Consider the following 14,108-nt stretch of genomic DNA (forward strand, 5'->3'; position numbering starts at 1 on the left):
ATAAAAGTTGACTTAAGACACTGCAACATTCTTCTGAGTTAAATTTGGTCTTCATAAAGTTTCAGTTCTTTGAAGACAAATTGAGGTTTCCCTTCACGAGCATTCCTGAGTGTGCTTGACTGTGCTTATTAAATTTAATAAGTTACTTAGAGCCACATAATTTCAAATGCCAAACTAAAAGAATTACTTAAAAAATGTTCCAGAACCAAAGGTGTTGAACGGTGGGTGTGGGTGGAGTTTCTCACCAGTCTTCCAACAGCTGGGATGGGACCTCCCACGGCAGATGTGGAACCCCAGCCTGGGCTGGGGTTGAGCTCGTGGCTGTGCAGAGATACGGAGGGGTTCCTGAGAAGTGGGGGAGGAGTAGGCGTGGATCTGTGACGAGAGGGACGCGGTGGGGACAGGAGGAATGGAGGAGTGAACTCTGATTTTGCCAGATTCAGGGAAACAGCCGATCTCGGAACCATCTTGAAGATAAAAAGATCGGTACTTTGTGATCTGTAGGGAATTTGTTGCTTTTGATAGACATCCTTGTTCATAAACCAATATGTCCTTATAAGGACAGTAAGCGCCGTTTATTTGAGGGCCCGTCCGGGGACCTCCCTGTCCACACCCCAAGGCCCTGTGCCTAAGTCCACCCAGGGGTCAGAGGCAAGACCTGGGCCAAAGCTTTGCCCTTCTTTTACATGGGATTGAATAAGCTTGGCTTTCCCAGCTCAGCTCAGTAGAAGCATTGCAAAGGGGATGTAGATGGGCCACGGGGAAAGTGGGTCAGGGGGGAGGTGGGTGCCCCGACGGAGCTAGAGCACACGCTGGTGAAGCGCCTAGTACCAGGAAGGAGAACGAAGCCCCAGGAAGTGTGGCCGCTGGGGACAGCCCGGAGGGACAATCTTCCCTGCTCGACAGAGCCTGAGGGCATCGCCGGTCACCCGTCCACCCTCGTACCTAATGGTCTCCATTTGTCGCAGAGAAAAGAATAAACCCCATCGTTTAATACTTCCCACCTAAAACCATTAAAATATGTTGAAGCCTTGTGCCTGAGAGGTCAGATTCGGTGACCTGAAACCTTAGCTTAAGTCAACTAGACTTTTTCCCCAAGATTCCAAACGGGTAAGGTCTCTGCACATCTTTGGAAAGAGCGGAGGATTCCCAGGCAATTCAGACCGGGCTCCCCGTCTGCCAGGGGTAACTTCCCGTCTGCCAGGGGTAGCTCCGCGGAACGCTGCGGGCTAGAGCGTGGCAGCGCTCTCTTCAAGTCCTGCCCGCCTCAGCCGCCCAGACAGGCAGCTTCAAACTTAACCTTTTTCAAGGCATCAAAGAGTGTGCCCTGGTGGGCAGGGCCCCGGGCCCCATGCCCAGGGGCCAAGAGCAGCTCTGCTTTTTTCCGGGAGGCCCTGGGCAGCCAGCATGCTGGCTTGCAACCCTCAGTGTGGTCTCAGCCTCCCGGGGGGGGGGGGTGTTGGGTGAATGTACCCGGGATGGTGCCAGCAGGGTGGGGGTGTCACACACAGTGGCTGGGAGGGGGCTGACCCCGAAGGGCCCTGAGCTGTTCTGTGGGACATTGTTTCCCTGGTCAGCGTGGGGCTTTCTGGAAGGCACTGCTCAGGGGGTCAGCCTGGCAGACACCCAGCGTTCCCTGCACAGGCGGCTGGCTCCTGCGGTCTCTCCCTCACTCCCCTGGGGCAGGAGGAGAAGGGAGGAAGGGAAGGGTGTCAGGGACCAGCCACTCTGCACAGTCTGAGAACATCAGGGACGGACCAGAGGGGGCTCAGATACACCGCAGTTCTGTTCTCAAAGCATCGGGTCACACACTCATTCATTCATCAAACCTTCCCCAGGCACCTGCCACGGGGTGCCAGGCTGGTAAAGTCTAGGCCTATTTCTATCCAACAGAAATCTATTTCGAGCCACAGGTGCCATTTATCATTTCTGAATTCCTAGTAGCCTTTTTAAAACAAGTAAAAAAGAAACAAGTCAGGGCTTCCCTGGTGGCGCAGTGGTTGGGAGTCCGCCTGCCGATGCAGGGGACACGGGTTCGTGCCCCGGTCCGGGAAGATCCCACATGCCGTGGAGCGGCTGGGCCCGTGAGCCATGACCGCTGAGCCTGTGTGTCCGGAGCCTGCGCTCCACGACGGGAGAGGCCACGGCAGTGAGAGGCCCACGTACCGCAAAAAAAAAAAAAAAAGAAACAAGTGATTTTCATTTTAGTAGCACATTCCATTTAACCTGATTTATCCAAAAATTATCACTTCAACATGTCATTAATCTAAAAATTACTAACAAGCTCGTTTACATTCTTTCTTTTCGTGCTAACTCTTCCAAAGCCGTTATGTATTTTACACTCAGAGCACATCTTGATTTGGCTCCGCGGCGCTTCAAGTCCTCAGGAGCCGCACGTGGCTGCCGGCTGCTATATCAGGCAGCAGGCATCTAGGGGTGCAAAAAACAATAACACCCAAACCTTCTGCTGACCGGGATCACTGCTCACGGGGGCGGACGGGGGGTGCAGACATGTAAATAATCGATTATGCGAATCAGAGCTTGCTAAGTGCTACAGGACACACAGAGCAGGGGTGCTCTGTCTCGAGTAGCCTCCGTGGGCCCCTGGTCCCTGCTTTGCCATTTGATAACCGTGCACAGTGCCTGCCCAGCTCCGGCCGCTGGTAAGCATCTAAGGAATTAACTACGAGGAGGTGCCCCTCCACACCCACCGAAATGAAAACTTAAAAATGCTGGTCCTGGCCCGAAAGCTGCTCAGGGAGTGGAAGTGGTGCGACTGGAGGGCAACTGGAAACCATCCGGGGAAGCTAAGCTCCGTCAGCCAGCCTCCCCACGGAGGGCTCTGTGTCCTGGGGAGCCTACCTTTGAGCGCCAGGAGGGGGCACGGGGGGTGTTCACTGTAGCATCGCGTATAAAATAGCGAACTGGGAAAGGCTCTGTTGGTCGGAAGAATGAATAGACAATCTGTGGCGTGTCATCATGACCTGTCCGTCCGATGGAAGACCACACAGCAGCCAATGAGAACGAGCTAGGTCTGCGTGCATCCACGCAGAAATACTCAAAAGCATACTGAGTGGGAGAAAGCAAAATTGTATGGCATGAAGTCGACTGGAGCATTCGGAAAAAGACAAAGCAGTCGAGGGGCTTCCCCGGGCTTCCCCGGGCTTCCCCGGTGGCGCAGGGGTTAAGAATCCGCCTGCCAATGCAGGGGACGCGGGTTCGAGCCCCGGTCCGGGAAGATCCCACGTGCCGCGGAGCAGCTAAGCCCGTGTGCCACAACTACTGAGCCTGCGCTCTAGAGCCCACAAACCACAACTACTGAAGCCCGCGCGCCTAGAGCCCGTGCTCCGCAACAAGAGAAGCCACCGCAGTGAGAAGCCCGCGCACCGCAACGAAGAGCAGGCCCCTCTCGCCGCAACTAGAGAAAGCCCGTGTGCAGCAACGAAGACCCAATGCAGCCAAAATAAAATAAATAAAATAAAAATAAATTTTTAAAAAAGTTCACGAAATTTATAAAAAAAGATGTCTTCAGCTCAATTAAAAAAAAAAAAAGACAAAGCAGTCTATAACTGTACCTAAGAACACTGTAGGACTATCTGAGGGGGTGCCCACCAGCTTCAGGTGAGCTATCGGTTCCAGAGAGAGAAAGGTGGAGTAAGAGAGGACAAAGGGAGTCTTATCTCAACATTTGATCTGTTAAAAAATTCCGCAGATACAGCAAAATGCTAATATATGTTAAGTACATACCTAAGTGTGTGTTAAAGCATTCTCTGTACTTTTCTATTCGTGAAATATTTCATAATAAAAAATTAAAACTCCTCTGAATGTAAAAAAAAAAAAAAAAAAATCAATGAATGAGTGGCGTTGTGAAAGTCACCTGTCTTCTCTGTGCTTCATTTCCCACACCTGAAAGATGGGATAATAGTACCTGTGTCATTGAGTTGACGTGGGGCAAAAACGTGGCCACTGTTTCATGATCCTCATCTGGTCATAGAAGCTCTTAATCAGTAACAGTCCTGAGTGTTTACCGAGTGCTTGCCAAGGGCCAAACACAAATGAACTGACTTAATGACATCAGGTACAAAAGGCAGGCAACCTTGGGACTTCCTGGTGGTCCAGTGGTTAGGACTCTTCCACTGTCGGGGGGCACAGGTTCAATCCCTGGTCGGGGAACTGGGATCCCACGTGCTGTGCAGTGCAGCCAAAAAAAAAAAAAAAAAAAGCAGGCATCCCTCTCCCCATTTTACAGATGAGAATACTGAGGCAGAGTTAGTTAAGTTGCCAAGCATTACCAGCCAATAAGTGGTGCAACTGGGATTTGAGCTCAGCCAGCCAGGTTCAGAACTGGCATTTGGACCCCTTCTGTAGACTGCCTCTAATCGGCGCTGATTCTCTTTCCTTTTCCAGAGATTGAAAATTATTTTTCAAGTCTGCAGGTGCCAAATCACCCCCAGGGCACAGGGCTCACGCTAATCCCTGGAGAGGCAGGGGGCGCCCACCCTGGCCACAGACGGCTCACAGCCCTCTCCCTGGCACGGACGAGCCCGTCTATGGAAGACCATATGGCCCCCCGCCGACTTTAGGGGACCCCCAAGCGCACCAAGTTCCATCTGCTTATTAAATGCTTCTGAGGACTCGGCCACCAGCAGGCCCATTTGCACATCTCCCAGCTACAAGAATATTCAACAGGGTGGGGTGCACGTGGAAGGGGAAGTTTCGAGTCCAAGCCCCCCTTCGAGTTACCCTGGGGCCCCAGAGAGCAGCTCCCCTCCATGGAAGCCCCCCAGCTACCTGGGCTGGGGAATGAGGGGGTCACAGCCTCCCTGCAGCCTGAAAGCAGACTTGCTTTTCCCGTGGCACTGAATTTCAATACCTCATTGAACGGAAACTGGAAGGACTCACTTTGCTTTGGTGGGGGGGTGGGGGCTGAGAAGCAGCAGCATTGCCACGTCTTTCTCGCGCATAAACTTCTGAAATCTCTACGTTAAAAAAACCCAGGAGTGCCTTCTGCCCTAAGAAAATAAAGGTACAGTTTTTACAATTCAGGAGAGGACAAGAAAGTAAGTGGTGCGCTGCTGGGCACTTGGCGGCAGGGAGTTCCACAGTGAGGACAGAGAGAGGGGGCCGCAAGCCTCCCGGGGGTCTGGGGGCACAGCGGGGGGTGGGTGGGGGTGGGCTGCCGTCCCTATGAGGCTCCCAGTGCCCCAGCTCTTACCTCTGGGAGAAGAGGTCAGTGGCCATCTCACGCCTCAGGCTGGGCATAGTCGCTTGCTCTTCTTGGTTGGCCATCTGGGCTGTGGCTACTCCCTGTCCCCTGCTGGCTGACTGCCCCCTGACTCTGCCCATATGGACTAAATGCCTGGCGTTCGCAGAGAAGGGAAATTATCTTTAAGCTCCGGCCTTCCCGCGGCCCCCGTGGCTTTCGGAAGCTTACTCTGTGCCATTAATCCCTGGCTCATATCCCCGGTTTCTGGCCTCGAGGATAGGGGGATGAGCCAACCGGAGCCCCGCAGAAGTCAGGAGCCCACGTGGCGGAGGATGCGAACCACGGCAGGGGAGGAGGAGACAAAGCGAGGACCGGGCCATTTCTGGAAGGCTCCCCCAGGAAGGCTGCTGTGGGAGTCTTGTGGGGCCCTGGGGGTGACACTGGGGTCCGCGGGGAAACGTCAGCAAGTGGTTCGTTCATAGAGCAGACGGGAAAGGGTCTGGCATTCGGGACTGGGCTGAGCTCGCCCAGTTTGGGTGTGTCGGGCACGCCGGTCACCGTGCTGGCTTTACTGGGATGGTCGACCTGATGACTTGAGAGCCTGGGAGGGAGGGTGTCCGGGCTCCACCGTCACTGTGAACCCCTTGTGAGCAGGTCGCCTGTGGCCTCGGCTCTCCAAGCAGGCGGGACCTCAGGGAGGAGGGGCAGACTTCAGCGCCCTGCCCTCGCCCCCGCAGCTGGGGGCGCCCCTCACAATGGGGGTGGGAGAGGCTCTTGGGCTCCAGTGAGGTGCCAGACAAGCAGCCTCGGGGCAGGAAAGCAACCCTGATCCTAGCCTAGGTGCTTCAAAGCCACGTAGCAGGCCAGACGACAGCATGATCTGCAGGTGGAGAGCTGCGAGGTCTTCACACGTGGCCGAGAGCTGTGGTTGGGGGCTGAGACCAGGCTGGCAGAGAGACCGGGCCTTTCCAGTTAGCTGATGAGACCCAGGTCAGCCCTGGCAAGGACGTTTGCTCAGGCCTGGAGACCACCCCCCTCCGAAGCCGAAGCCAGCACTCACCCCAGTCCCAGAAGGGAAGACAGGCCTCTTCCCCCAGCACCTTCCCCAGCATCGCTGAAAGGCTCCACTCTGACACGCCCCGCCACGCCCCCCGACCCTGGAGTAAGGAATGTTCCTGCACGTAAAGAGGCAGAGTAAATGGAGCTGGGCGTAGGGGTCACCAGTGCGTCTTGGGCTCCCATGCCGAGGACACAGCCGTCCGAGTGGCAGGACCAGAGGCCTTTTGCAGCAGGTCAGGCTGGAGAACTCGGCCCCTGCTCCGCTGGGCGCAGTCCTGGGGGTAACTAAACACTGTCCATGGCTGAGCTTGGCCTCTGCCGTGTTCACCGCTCCCACGCACGTCATTCTGTTGGAACGGGGCTGAAGCCAAGGCCCTGCGCGAAGGGGGCCCAGGCACAGCTGGAGGTCGGAGGGAAATGACCGTGGTGGCAGTTTTCCCAGACTTGTCCTGGCTTCTAGAATTCTGTTGTCGCCACACGCGTCAAAGGACGTTCCTGACACTGGTCCAGCCCCTCTGCTTGGGGGGGGGGGGAGGGCCAGACCAAGGTGGGCCGTCACGTGGGCCAGGTGAGGATGGCTCAGCTCTAACCTCAGACTCTTCCATGGCCGGCATCTGAGTCCCTGGGGCCAAGCGCTGAGGGTCACTGCAGGCCTGGCCAAGCCCCCAGCTGGTGAACTGGCGACTGGACCATCCATACTTCCTTCCACAGGCGCACCTGAAGGAAAGAGGCCCTGCAGTTTGGGGGTTTTGTATCCAGTCAAAGCCTGGGCTGGCAGGTGCTCCAGTGGCGGGGGCCAGGTTCCAGGGAAGGGCCCTGCAGCCTCACCTCTTCTTCTTTAGTTGATTGGGGAGGCTTTGCCTGTCCTGGGGCCCAGGAAGTTTCTGGCTGATGAAAGCTAAGTGTGCCACCATGAAAACGTGGTTCTCCTGGCCCCGGGAGGGCCGGCAGTGGGGAGGTGGGTGGCAAAGGCCGTCCCTCTGAGGGGTGGAGAGGTGAGCTGAGATGCGGTGGGACCCGCACAGCCCTGTGCGCTCCTTTCCCATGACTCAGCTGACCAGAGTCGCAGCTGGACTGTCCGGGGTGCTGGGTGGTCTCGTCCCAGCTGACAGCTCCCTGTGTAGCGGGGACAATCAATGACAGGATTTATTCAGCTCCAGGCTTAGCCAGTGACCCGCAATCTCCAACCCAAATCAGCCACGGACAGTGAGACAGACAGCCAGGCTCTGCTAGAGGAGCTGCTCAGCGACACACGTCTCCAGGTGTCTCCCTGCAGCATCTGTGTCTCTGGGGCTCTGACAGGTGCCCCCAGGTGGCTCAGGAAGCTGGCACCATCGAAGGCATTTCACAGGAGATACCAGGCAAGGTGGGCGGTGGGCGGGCATGTGCTCTCACATCCCACATTCTCTCGGACCACAGGGAAGCCCTTGCTCATTGGCACAGAGGAGGGAGACCTGTGCGCACAGAGGAACACTTGCTTTTCCACGATTCACTGGAATGTTCCTCCTCTTTCTAAATGCTGCTCCCCTGCCCTTTGGAGCCTGTACAGACAGCATCCACACTTTCTCTATGCTGGACATGGGGCACACTGCCTGGACTGGATTTTCAGGTACGTGAGACATCAGAGGCACGAATGGAAAGGACGAGAGAAGTCAGCTGTCACCCTGGCCCCCAGGCACGACGCCCCCGGCTGGCGGTTCCCGCCCCCACTGCCAGGCTGTGACCACCCCCCAATCCCCGGACCCACAGGGTTGGGGGCAGGGTGGAGCTGCAGGGAACAGCCGAGCAGCAGGGTGGTGGCAGCCAGGGAGAGTGGTCTCAACCTGCCCACACTCCCGGGGGCTGGTCACTCCCTGCCACCACGTCCTGGCTCTGTCCCGTCTCCCTGGCTGCTCAGGTGCCCTGGCTTCCGTCCATCAGAGGGACGGCCCTGACCTTGGAACTCAAGCTCCTCCTGTGTGTCTGGGCACCAGCTGTGGCCTTCGCTGCACTGAAGCGCCTGTGGGCGGGGCCTGCAGGGGGATCTTCTCTACGCCTTTTGCTCCCACACGGTGTCCCGACGGCTGAGGAGTAAAGGAAGGGCCCGGAGCCAGCTGGGTGGAAGGCTGCGGGGGCGGGGCGGGGGCAGCTCTGGGCACCCCCCAGCCCCGATCTTCCTGCACGCCCAGGGGAGGTGCGGGGTCCACAGGGTGTCTGAGGCTCTGCCCGTATGAAGCTGGTCTCAAAGGTGGGCTGCGTGGGAGACACATTTGGGAAGAATGCCAAGTGGCTCCTTGCTGGAACTGGAAAAATACTTAACTTCCTTTGGGTCCCAGGCTTCTCCCCATCTGCTCTGCTCCCCCGGTCCCCCAACCAAAGTGCACTCCCCTCTTCTCTGCCGCCGGCCTGCCCCACTCGCCCAGGTCCGCTCCTGCCTCAGTTTCCCTCTGCCCGGGTGCGAGTGGTGGCCTGGCGTGTAGCTAGCTGCGCGTGCAGGACCATCGGCCCGCCTGGATCACGCGCTCCCGTCGTTACGGGGAACGCTGCCCCTCCCGGCTAAGCCCGCAACGCCTGGAGGCACGGCGCCTTCCTCCTGGGTTTTTCCTGGGCGCAGAGCGTGCTCCTAAAGGCACCCCAGGTCTCCGTGAGTGTTGAGAACGGCCTCTTTGCCCAGAAGTAATTTAGCAGAGAGCTTGGCTGACCGCGGGACAGCCACTTTACCAACAGGATCTGCAAATGGCTTTGAGGGCCTCAAAGTGAATGAGGCCGGCGCTCAGTAAACGCCAGGCATTAGAGGTGATGAACAGGGCAGCTGGACCCCGGCAGGACCAGCTCTGAGCTGCAGGGCAGGAGGAGGTGGGAGGCAAGGATGGCAGAGGCAGCACGCGACACCCACAGCAGTCTTTCTTAAAAGTCTCGCAGAGGGACACGTCCTAAGTAGGCGAGGAGAGAGGAGAGAGGCAGAGCCGAGCTCGTCACACAAAGCATGGTTGCTCCGTGTTGGCGGAGGCCAAGAATTAAAGCCGAGTCTCAGGAATACACCAGCCCAGTCGAAGGAGCTACGGAGGCCGCTGCTTCTTCGGATGCCCGATGCCGCCACAGCACGCGAGATCGTGCCGGGAGGCCCAGGACGTGTGACTTGTACATAGCGGGGGGATTCTGCTTCTTCACATTTTCTTCCCATGAAAAACTCTGTTTCCAGTTTGCGTCTCCTGGATGGCTTTACTTGAGCATATTTTTGATGTTTACTGGCCATTTGGATATCTCCTTTTGGGAAGTACCTGATCAGTTAGTTGGGCTGCCTTTTTAAGAAAATTGGTCTGAAAATTTTAATCTATTTGGATAGATATAGCGAAGTCTTTGTTGGGTGACTCTATTATTGTATTATAAATATCTTCTCTCGCTCTGTGACCTCCCTTTTCACAGTAGAAATTTTTTTTTTTTTTTTTTTCGGTACGCGGGCCTCTCACCGTCGTGGCCTCTCCCGTTGCAGAGCACAGGCTCCAGATGTGCAGGCGCAGCGGCCACGGCTCAAGGGCCCAGCTGCTCCGTGCCACGTGGGATCCTCCCGGACCGGGGCACGAACCCGCGTCCCCTGCATCGGCAGGCGGACTCTCAACCACTGCGCCACCAGGAAAGCCCTCACAGTCGTAATTCCTGGTCAGGGAACTAGATTCCCACACGTGTGCCGCAACTAAGAGTTCGCACGACACAACTAAGGAGCCCGTGTGCCGCAACTGAGGAGCCCGTGTGCCGCAACTAAGGAGCCCAAGACCTGCAACTAAGGAGCTGGCAAGCTGCAACTAAGGAGCCCACCCAGCGCAACCAAACAAATAAGTGAATTAAAGAAAAAAAGTTAATTGCGGCAAGCTTTGTATCAGCCCGAGTCAGGAAAAACCCCAAATGTCCATCCACAGTGAAATGGAGAAATTGGGGTACGGTGATGCAAAGAAATAACACACAACAAGGAAAATGCATGAAAAATTGCTGCATGTAACATGAATGAATCTCACACACAATTTGAATACATGCTGTACCTTTCCATTTATGTAAAGCTCTAAAACCAGGCAGAACTAACGTAGGCTTGGGCACGAGGGGCTCCTGGGTGCTGGCAGCGTTCTAATGTCGTGTATTTGGCGCTTGGTGGTACTTACAAGAGCCTGCGCCTGCCCACTCTGTCCATTTTGTGAAAATTCACTGAGCTACGTACCTGTGATTTGTACGCTTTTCTATATACCTGTTATATTTCAATAAGTAAATTTTATTAAGAAACAAAACCTCCTGCCAAATACGTCTGAGACGGGAACACAGAGAATGTAGGACGTGAATATAAAGGGCAAACTTAACCGTTCTGGAAATGAAGTGATTACATAATCCAGAAAATATCAATTACATTTCTTTCAACAAATTTAAATCTGAGACTTTAGAATTCAACAATAAAGAATTCTAACATTAAGGGGAGAGAATATGCAGCAAATGGGGAGATTTCAGATGGTTCTGCTTTTTCAGTTCCTACCTTTGTCCGACTTGCACAACAGCAGGTCTCTGGGGGTACGTCCCACACACTAGGGACTAGGACAGGGCCCTTGGGACACAGGAGGCAGCTGCATGGAGCACTCTTGGTACAGAGCCGCCTCCAGGAAGTGGGAAGTACTGACAGATTCCAGATATAATTAAAAAATTAAAGATAATCAACAGGGCTTCCTAGGTATAAGATAACTTGCGAGGCAGAGAAAGAAGAAAATATTGTCCTTGCCCTGCCGTCCTGGGTCCAGGGGTTTGAGATGTGGCTCAGAAGCTGTGAGTCTGGCATCACCTGCCCTGCTTCCTGTTGCTCCGACGTTTACAGCACATTCGTGCATTTGTGCGCGGCACATTTGAAAAGAGAAAAAAATCAAAGAGCTTCCTGCTGAGACAGAGTTCACTCAGGAGACCCGAATCCCGCCGGGGTGAACCCTATGGAATTGAGATGCTTGAGCCGCTGACCTACTGAATTAGCGACTTCTCGGGGTGGGCCAGTCCTCCGTGCCTGGCTGAGCGTGTACAGTGGGGTGAGTCACTTGAGTTCTGAGATCTCTAATTCTTCACAATAATGCACGGATTCTGGTCAGAGCTCAGGGTTTTTAATAAAAGTATGGCCTGAATCACCTGCTAAAAACTGACTTTGGGGTCCGGAATCTCAATGAATTTGGATTCTCAGGACCTGAGGCCAAGAATCTGCACAGATTTTCTAACATTTTACTTGTAATTATGCATTTTTACCTCTTAATTTACACTGTAAGCTCCTCAAATGTAGGCTTCCCATGCTTCCCACTTTGCATCTCAGTGTCCAGGAGATTAAAGGTCTCAGGAGATCCTAACGACGACGTGACAGCTTTCCGTCACGTCTTCGTAAACGGGGTGGGGTGGGGTGGGGGGCTGGAGATGGGAGGAGGCAGAATGGTAGTGACTTCTAGTTGCTTTTCGATTTTCCACTGTGAACAAACACTGACATCCTACGGAAAGTGCATTAAGACTGGGGTGGGGCAGGAGCGGGGCCGGGCGGCGCGGAAAGAGGAGGAGGAACGCGGCTTTTCCGCCCCTCCCTTCCCAGGAGAGGCCCCCGCCCCCGCCCTCGCCCTCGGATCCGGCCGTAGGAGCCCTCAGGCAGTCACTTCTAGTCCGGGCCTTGGTTCCCCGCCTGTGAAATGCAGACCGTAACACCCTGTCACATCCTTGGGGCTGGGGTGGGGGGGCGCGGACTGGGAAGAGAAGTGTAAACAAAGGGTTAAAGAAAGGTAAGCTGCTGTTACTGCTGAGAGCAAACGCTTTTATTCACTCACTCATTCAGTAAACGTTCACTGAATGTTTACTGTGAATAAACACATAGATCTTTCTTAGCAAAGGACTAAGTAGGCTTTTACCTTGGGGGTCAGTCTGGCCAACAGTACGTCGTAGAACTGTTAGAACACGAGCATTAAGGACGTTACTCGGCGTAGCCCAAACACATTCTACTAGGAGCTAGCACTCGCTATCAGTCTCTCTGGTCTTCGCAACGTCCCTGCAAGTAGGTGTCATCACCCTCCCTTTTCAGACGAGACACGAGGGGTAACTTGGCAACGGCCACAGAGTTGAAGGAGCCCGCTGGGACCCACGCCACACCCCGCTGCAGCCTGGCGCAGCTGCCTAAGAACCGGGGCGAGGAGGCACTGCCCGGGCAACAGGAAGATCAGCTTTTGAGAACACCCCTCTCTGAGGAATGACCACCTCTTCGGTAGTGAGGTCAGCGCAATGGAGAAGGGCAGTTGGGGGACGGCAGCGGGGCCCACTCTACACGCTTCACGTGACCTCAGCGCCCAGCGCGCACCCAGGGCCCTCAGCAATCGCGGGTGAGTGTCCTGAGGCGGGGCAGACTCCCCGGCTATGGGGTCTGTGCTGAGTCTGAAGCCTCGTCCAGAGAACCTCACAAGCACAGGTAGATCTCCTTTTATTGCGCTTTGCAGATACTGCATTTTTTAGGAATTGCAGGTCTGTGGCAACCCTGCGTTGGGCAAGTCTATCGGCACCGTTTTCCCCACAACATTTGCTCACTGTGTTACGTTTTGGTAGATCTCACAGTATTTCCAACTTTTCCACTATCGTTATATTTGTTATGGTGATCTGTGATCAGTGGTCTTAGATGTCACTACTGTAATTGTTTTGGGGCGCCGCAAACCACACCCATGTAGGGTAGCAAACAATCGATACATCACGTGTGTTCTGACTGAGCCAAAGACCGGCCGTTCCCCCCTCTCTCCCTCTCCTCGGGCCTCCCGATTCCCTGAGACACAACAATATGGAAATTAGGCCAATTAATAACCCTGCGATAGCCTCTCAGTGTTCAAGTGAAATGAAGAGTCGCACGTCTCTCACTTTAAATCAAAAGCTAGAAACGACGCTTAGTGAGGAAGGCGGGTGGAAAGCAGAGCCAGAGGCCTGTGGTGCCAGTAATCAGAGTTGCGAGTGCAAAGGAAAAGTTCTCGAAGGAAATTAGAAGCACTTCTCCGGTAAACACACTGATGAGAAGAGGAAACAGCCTTACTGCTGAGATGGAGAAAGTCTGAGGGGTCTGGATGGAAGATGAAACCAGCCACATTCCCTGAAGCTACAGCCTAATGCGGAGCAAGGCCCCAGCTCTCTCCAGTTGCACCAAGGCTGAGAGAGGGGAGGGAGCTGCAGGAGGAAAGTCTGAAACAAAGGTCGGTTCATGAGGTTGAAGGACAGAAGCCGCCCCCGTGGCACGGAAGTGCCAGGTGAAGCCGCAGGTGCTGAGGGAGAAGCTGCAGCAAGTCCTCCAGGAGCTGTGGCTCGGGTCATCCACGAAGGTGGCCGCGCTGAACAAGAGTGATCGCTGGAGAGGAAACAGCCCGCCACTGGAAGCAGATGCCTTCGAGGACTTTCCCAGCTGGAGAGGGGCAGGCAATGCCTGGCTTCAAAGCTTCAGAGGACAGGCTGACTCTCTCGTTGGGGGCTGATGCCTGACGTCGGGGTGACTTTAAGCGGAAGGCAAAGCTCATTTGCCGTTTCAGAAATCCTAAGGCCTTAAGAATGACGCTCCAGCTACTCTGCCTGTGCTCCAGAAACGGAACAAGAAAGGACGACAGCACGTCTGTTGACAACACGGTTTGCCGAGTATTTTTAATCCCACCGTTGAGACCCGAGGCTCAGAAAACGAGACTCTTTTCACGATATCGCCTCTCACTGACAACGCACCGGGCCACCCGAGAGCTCTGATGGGGATGGAGAATGAGATGAATGTCGTTTTCATGCTGCTAACACAACGTCCGTTCTGTAGCCCACGGAGCAAAGGGTCCTTTTGACCTTTAGGTCTTATTATTTAAGAAAC

The sequence above is a fragment of the Kogia breviceps genome, chromosome 18, assembly GCF_026419965.1.
Source record: "Kogia breviceps isolate mKogBre1 chromosome 18, mKogBre1 haplotype 1, whole genome shotgun sequence".
NCBI classification, from domain to species: Eukaryota; Metazoa; Chordata; class Mammalia; order Artiodactyla; family Physeteridae; genus Kogia; species Kogia breviceps.